This window comes from Lathyrus oleraceus, chromosome 5, assembly GCF_024323335.1.
Source record: "Lathyrus oleraceus cultivar Zhongwan6 chromosome 5, CAAS_Psat_ZW6_1.0, whole genome shotgun sequence".
Classification (NCBI taxonomy): Eukaryota; Viridiplantae; Streptophyta; class Magnoliopsida; order Fabales; family Fabaceae; genus Lathyrus; species Lathyrus oleraceus.
The window spans coordinates 349,932,605-349,940,879 of record NC_066583.1 but is presented as its reverse complement, the minus strand read 5'-3'; the positions used below and the strand labels follow the sequence as shown (position 1 = coordinate 349,940,879).

General features: G+C 40.6%; 1 non-coding gene across 1 annotated transcript; it reads right to left on the bottom strand.

The window, feature by feature from the left end:
- Positions 1 to 7,095: 7,095 nt before the first annotated feature.
- On the bottom strand, positions 7,096 to 7,202 carry LOC127089445 (small nucleolar RNA R71). The gene has a single exon (XR_007791041.1). It is a non-coding gene; the product is annotated as a small nucleolar RNA R71 (small nucleolar RNA).
- Positions 7,203 to 8,275: the final 1,073 nt, after the last annotated feature.

Sequence of the window (8,275 nt, the reverse complement as noted above, 5' to 3'; positions counted from 1 at the left end):
AACTAGATTACAATCAGCTATTTATAACCTAATCACCCAACTGGATTTGGGCCTTCAGAAATTGCAGCAGACTTGTTCTTTGCTGTTACAACTTCAGCAGAAAAATTCTGCTACAAACAAGGTCTTCAAGTTCCTAAACTTTCTCCATATATATCTCCATATTTAGAGCCTATATATATTCTGATTTAGTCTTCAAGACCTCCACAAGGGAGTTGGGATATTCACCAGATATCCTTGCTGATCCCAGAACATATACTGAATTAATTAATTCAGTCTCCTACACATGTGCGATGTCACAGACCTGATGTCGTGACATCGTACATGACATGTTGGTCCAGATGTTGAATTTCTTCAACCCAACATATTAAAACAACAGAGGTGGTTACATTATTTGTTTTCTAAAATTAATGCCAATCCTGAGGTATCAACAATCTCCCCCTTTGGCAAATTTTAGCTAACACAAATAAACCTCTGTTATTATCTCCCCCCACTATGACTATATTTCTCTCCCCCTTTTTAGCTAAACATTTGTAAAGGCACCCCTCACAAAACCAGATCCAGGCGCAGCTTGCCCAGACCTTAACATACCCTATGATTCTGAGAATGGAGTGTTTCTGTTGTGAGGAGAAGAGGGCTCTTGCATCCTTTAAATAGTCCAGCCCGTGCTTAGGAATTTCCGGTAGAAATAAATGCTTGGTCAAGATGCATTTATTTTTGCTGAGAAACAGTCAGAGAATCACCAACAAAATCTCACACTATCTTTGAATACCTTTTATAGCTCTTGACTGTTTCTTTTCCAAAACAGCCGTTCCAGTGTATGGAGACTATTCCACATATGCAGTCAGACACATTGCACGCGATGTCTTGACATTCCACGCGGCCTTTTCCTGCATTCAGCCAGTATTCAACATATCCCAAGTCCCCTGTCATACCTCCAGTAGGGACTTGACACCTAGCACTGCTACAGCCACTTTTTCACACTTCAGTAGATGGTTACTCCCCCTGTACCACACAGCTGTAGCCATCAGGCTTATTCTGATTTATCAGACTTAGCCACATCACCCTCATAACTCCTAATGACTTTAAGATCCAGAAGGAATTAACAGCATTGTCCAGGGCAATGTCATGACATCCGGTCAGACATTCTTCTGCTCACTCAGCCTTGCCACACATCACAGCATCCTGATAACTAACAGGGTGCCATACCCAGTTATCTGAGAGCACATAGACCACAAGCTTTGTGATTACTTGCAGCACACGGACACACTCCCCCTGTCATGGACAACCTACTCTCTTGGAGGTCACACATGATCATATCCAACACCCCAAGGTTGGACCTTCACATACTTCCTGATTCAAAGAGATTCCAGACCACTTGATGAAAGGAAAACATAAGACGCATCTTCATGTCTTCAAGAGCGCACCCTCTGTCCAACCCTCTTGGCTGAACACATCCACACTCTGTGTCAATCTCTCTTCTAACCAGAACAGAAGATCACTTCACAAGATGTTTTAACATCAGCTGGGACGTCCTTCACAGCATCACAAGGAGCACTATCTGATAGACTTTAGATATTACTGAGTCCCCAGCTTGGGCCAGAGGAACCCAGACATACATTGGGATATATACACTCTCATCCCACTACCAGAGACAGTCTTCCATAGATAGCTCAGAACTCCTACCACAAGCTCCAAGGGATGAATAGAGAACACCTCCTTTTGTCTTCAACTTAATACTTTTCTGTTCAAAAGTAATTTGTCTCAGACTTTCCTCAAGAATAATCAGATTCCTTATGTTGATTATCTTGATTCTTCGAACTCACTTCTGAGATAGACCAAATGCCACTGGTTGATTACCTCCTTCATGAATTCTCATATGACAAGGTCAAATGCTGCCTTTTGACCTCCCCAAGTTTATCAGACTTCTCCCAAAGATATTCTGACCTTTCAAGTGAGATTTGAACTTCAAATTTTTGAACTGTCCAGTCTACACCACTGTAGATCCTTCTATCTCAAGTTGATGTGCCACTTCACCAACTAAGAATCTGATGCTGAACCAAATGTCACAACATTGTGCTTGACATCCGGCTGTTGAATTCAGCTCCTTCTTCTGCCACTTGAAAGAACTTCCTCCCTTTACAGAACAAGAGTTCAATGTTCTCATAGACTTGATTTTGGAACCAAGTTTGAGTAAACAACCTCCATCTTGCAGGTTTGCAATTAAGTCATCCAAGCTCACACCTTGATGAATCCCTGCTTCTTCTCTAAAGACATCAGACACTCTGATGCATGAGTCTTCAGAAGGACCAGTTGGAACCTAACCCTTCAGCTCTGCCAAGGATTCTACTTCCTAAAGCAAGGCTGTTTCCATGATGTCAAGAATGCTGTCACTTGTTCTTGACTCCACAGTGTGCATTAGCCAATGCACTTCCTTACCTAGATCAGAAATAACCTGATCCAAGTAACCACCATCAGGACTATGATGTCTTCTTCTTCTGGTACACACCGAGGCTGTACATGTTTCTTGCCAGGAAACCTTTTCAGAGATCATACGCTTTTGCTGCCACCAAAGAGATAGATCCTAAGCCAATGTACTATCCTTCCTGTGATTCTACACAGGGTCTTGAAGAAGAGATGTTCCAACATCTTTAAGAACATCAGTTGTCTTGAGCTCCAAGGATAATCAATTAAATACTTGTACTTGACACAAGTAGACATTGATCTTAAATCCTTTCCCAATTATCCTTTCAGATACTTCCACCATAAGAATACTTTGAAGGTACTCTTCTTGTGTCAACATCTTTTGCTTGCAAGCACCTCAACAGTCTTGAGACTCTTTCCAGATTAGATTCACCCTTAGGAATGAGAGAGATGAATTCTTCCTTGCAAATGTGTCACACAGCCACCAGAACCCATGTGACACAGGTCAACAGCCAACCAGACCCTAGGCTGGCCAAACTTGAGGAGGTTAACCAAAACTCCCCCTCAACTTAACAATCATGGAAACTCCACACCAATATCCATGCATTGTATACATATGTCTCAACCTGACATACGCTATCCCTACCAGTGGCAACTAACTCCTCCAATCAGACTCCAGCTGACCATAAAAACTAGTGAGACACACAATACCCGTCAATAGTAGCTATGCATTGCCAGGGCATACTACCTCAACCAACCTCTGAATCTTCATATTCTTACTCCTTGACAGAACTGCCACTTCTGAACATGGTGTTTGAATAACAAGATTCATGGTTCCAATCCTCTTAAATGATATAGCCATCAGGTTACCCCACTCTTGACTGCTAGCATTCAGGGGACTTGTCTTCCTACACACTAGTACTTCAGGGAACAACTATCCAACCCTGATCAAACTGCAGGAATATGCCACACAGCATGAGATTGCACAATGTCACATCTCAACCAGCTCAACTTCTAGAGATCAGACTTCTACAGATGATCTTCTTGAGCAGACACACCGTTGACCCTACTCTTGTCAACTTAGCACACACAGATGCCTCCTCTTCCAGGTCAGGAGTAGGTTCCAAACAGAATTATCCCTTTGTTTGAAACCCAAACACAGCTGCTCTTCAACTAGTAGCTGCATACTTGTTGAACAACATGTTCTAACATCACATAGGACATTGGTTCCACCTCCTTGGTACAAACCTTCCTAGAAGGTCTTCAAGGTCTTCATATACACTACTCAAGAGAGTAAAAGAATCAGTGATTAAGTGATTCTTACCATCCTGAAGTGAGAACGTCATGATGAGTGGACTTGAGGAGACTCAAGTATCTTTGACATCTTCAGTAGATTATGATGAGATCTTGACCACAACAGCCTTTTATCCACATGAGGGGAAACTACATCAGAGTTTGAGTATTGCCAGGTATTATGCAGCGGAAATCATAATACAACTCAATCTATGAACACACACTTCACCAGATCGGCCTCCAAGACCATACCAAGTTTGAATGTGATTCAGTACTGGCACAGCTGTCTCACACACAGGCCAATTGCCAACCTCCAGAGACAGGTACACACCATTCCTGTCATGAACAGTCCATCCACCTACTTCAAGGGACCATTCAGGGAATTACAGAACCTTACACAGGTTCCAACTTCAGTACTAACATAACTCCTTGCCAGCTACCAGAAAGTATCACCCATGGATCTCATCCAGAGACAGAACAGGATGCCTGCTCTGATACCAATTGAAATTCTGGCGCAGTCAGTATTCAGATGTTCTACTTCAAGTCATGACATCTGATCTAACATTGTATCTATTACAGCAAGATAGTTATTACACTCTGTACTAATGTGCACCTTTTCACAGTGTCACGGCCTCTCCTTCTATGTCATCCTAGAAAGGAGGAACACTTAGTTATGTGCACCATAACCTTCACTTCTGTTGTTTTCCTACACATATATCAGCACGATGTCTCAATCCTGTTTTGAACATCATCTGTTACATTGTTCCAGTTTGTTGGTCATGTACTTGTATTTCCTAAATTAAAGGTTGTAACAAGTTAAACTAATCTCCACTTATTAAGGAGCTACCAATTAGATTATTTGCTAGGTTCCTTAATTGTAGCTTAGTTGTTAGTTTCCTAGATTTTAGATCAGCTGTTGGATTCCTGAAGAATAGCCTGAGAAAAATCCTGAAACAGAAAAACTAACCATCCAACAATTCAGCATATGCTGTCAGGAATGAATGTCACAACATTCCGTTTGACATCCAAGTCCAGGACCATATGCTAAGTCTGTTTAGTTCCTGAAAACAGACTGTGCTAAATTTAATGTACTGTAACAGACCAATCAGTCTCTACTTTAGTATCAGCTTACTGGAAGAACTGTCAAGACACCCAGTTTGACAGTTTCACAATGATCTTTTGGCCAGGTCTGTTATGCTTTTGAAATCCAGACTTCACTACATACTGAACTGAAATCATCAGCTTATTATACAGTATGTGATGTTGTTGATGAATGTCAAGACATTCTGATTGACATTCCAACAGAAGGCTATGTATCAGGTCTGCTATTATCTTGATGAACAGACTGGATTACATGCTAGGTTGTGGCATACATGATTATATCATACAGAAGGAAAACAAACACAGGAAATTGTTAACCCAGTTCAGTCCAACATGACCTACATCTGGGGGCTACCAAGCCAGGAAGAAGATCCACTATCAGCAGTATTAATTCAGAGTTAAACTCACCCGTTTACAACTCTTCACTTAATCCCTACCCAATGCAATCTATACCTAGGAACTCCTAGATAGAAACCTCCAGTTTCCATTCCTATCACTACAAATACAATGTAATGTTCAAACACCTTGAACTTGCTTCACAGCTTCATTCAAGAACATAATCACTCTTGCCTACAGGCTTTGAGCTACAAACACTCTCAGGTTTTACCACTGAGAAACACATGGTAACCTTCCCACAAATTGGGAGGTTTACCTTACACACACCCCTAAAAATTCATTCTAAGAGGCTTACAAAAACTAGATTACAATCATCTATTTATAACCTAATCACCCAACTGGATTTGGGCCTTCAAAAATTGCAGCAGACTTGTTCTTTGCTGTTACAACTTCAGCAAAAAAATTCTGCTACAAACAAGGTCTTCAAGTTCCTAAACTTTCTCCATATATATCTCCATATTTAGAGCCTATATATATTCTGATTTAGTCTTCAAGACCTCCACAAGGGAGTTGGGATATTCACCAGATATCCTTGCTGATCCCAGAACATATACTGAATTAATTAATTCAGTGTCCTACACATGTGCGATGTCACAGACCTGATGTCGTGACATCGTACATGACATGTTGGTCCAGATGTTGAATTTCTTCAACCCAACATATTAAAACAACAGAGGTGGTTACATTATTTGTTTTCTAAAATTAATGCCAATCCTGAGGTATCAACAGATAGGTTAAAAAAAAAGCAAAAGACTATTTTTTCCTTGACTTGTTTACGAAGTAAATATGTCAAAACATTTTAGGAAACATTTGATCTAATTGAAATCAAATTTGCAGAAGATTGTGCAAAGTCCTTGGATAGATTTAAAATCAGGAAACTCCTTGGGTAAACTTTCCAAATCAAAATCACTTTTCAACTAAGTTTACGAGTCTCATTTCTTAAAAATAGGTTTACTACTTTAGCGTTTTGCGCACCTTTTATAAGTGACAATAAAATGCCTTAATTTAAGGGTAAACTCAGTTCTGAATACGCGTAAGCGACAGTTCCTATTAAATGGATTATTTTCAAGAGTAGAAAATATTGCCTCATAAGTAGTTCTATTTAGACAATCGAAACATCACTTAACTGACGTGAAATACATTCAACCTATCTTTACCTGCATTTATTATTTACCGTTATTTTGCAAACCCAATATCTCTTTTATAAACACCGTAATGAGAGTAATCGATAGATTGACGATTGGTCTCAGTGGGATCGATATTCTTTTATATTACTTTGATGTAATTCGTGCACTTGCGAATAACATACGATCAAGTTTTTGGCGCCGTTGTCGGGGACCAACTTTGTCAAATTTCGTACCTTGTTGTTACACCGTATAGACTAAGGCATTATTATCCGTAAATGTAAAGAACCCGTAGTACTGGAAATTTAGTAGATCTTTTAGCGGAACCCGAACGTTATACCCGTACACGCCTCTTACTCATCCGAATTAAGAAAGCTATGGCCGAGAATCGCGATAGGAGACCTCTTAAGGAATTCTCCCAACCCTCTGATGAGGAACCTAGTTTGAGTATAGTAAACCCCCTTATTCCTGCTAACAATTTCGAACTAAAACCGTCTTTGTTGCAATTAGTGCAACATACCCAATACGCGGGTCTCGCTACTTAGAACCATAATCAACATTTAAAAGTTTTTATCCAACTAGACGACACCTTTAAATCTAACGGCGCTTCACCCGATGCGATCCGTTTAAGATTAATTCCTTTCTCCCTCAGGGATAGAGCATGTTCATGGCTAGATTCACTTCCAGCTAATTCAATAACTACTTGGGAAGACCTTAGGAGAGTATTCCTTGCTAGATATTTCCCCCTAGTAAGACTGTTGTTCTTCGAAACCAAATAACTAGATTTGCTCAAAACCAAGGAGAATCTCTTTTCGAAGCTTGGGAGAGATATAAAGAGCTATTAAGAGTCTGTCCACACCATGGCCTAGAATAATGGCTGATCATTCATATCTTCTACAATGGACTCCATTGTAACACCAAGATGAGTATTGACACTGTCGCTGGTGGCGCGTTGATGAACAAACCTTATCCAGAAGCTTGGGACCTAATTGAGGATATGGCCCAAAACCATTACCAATGGGGAACTGAACGAGCATCAATAGAGAAAAAGGAGACCCAAGGTGGAATACATGAGGTAAGCTCTCTAGACATGATGGAGGCGAAAATGCACGCTTTAGCGCTTAGGATCGAACATATGTCTACAAACACTAACACCGTAGCAGTAGTCCACACATACTGCGAACTCTGTGGATCTAAAGGACACGAATCCGCGGAGTGTAACCTTTTGAACGGACTGAATACCGACCAAGTGAATTATGCCCAAGGTAACCCATTTTCAAACACTTACAACCCTGGATGGAAGAATCATCCAAATTTCTCCTATAAAAACCAGAACCCTATCCAAAATCATGCACCTCAGAGACCGTAAGGTTATCAAGCCCAAAAACCAAACCAACCTATGCAAGTTGTGCCCCAGAAGACTAACTTTGAGAAAATCATGGAGAGCTTTATATCGGGCCAGACTCAGCAAAATAAATAATTCCTAAACCAGAACATCATGTAAACAAACTTATAACACAATTAGGAACCAAGGTTGATCAGATAATCACTCACAACAAGATGCTTGAAACCCATATCTCACACGTAGCACAAAACCAAGCCCTACAAACTACACTTGGAGGCCAATTCCCTGGACAACCTCAACCAAACCCGCGAGGGCAAGCTAATGCTATCTCATTACGAAATGGGACCTCTTACAAAGGGGCTCGTAACCCATCAATGAGCGAGTCCAAAACATCCATACCTACCAACCAAGAAGAGGATCCGGAGGAACCCGAGAAACAAACCAACCAAGAAGGTGAAGCCAAGGATAAAACTTAAAAACCACCACCCCCGTACAAACCACCAATCCCATATCCGCAAAGACTTAAACAAACCAAAATTAACAACCAATACCAAAAATTTATAAAAGTGATAGAAAAGCTTCATGTAGAGATTCC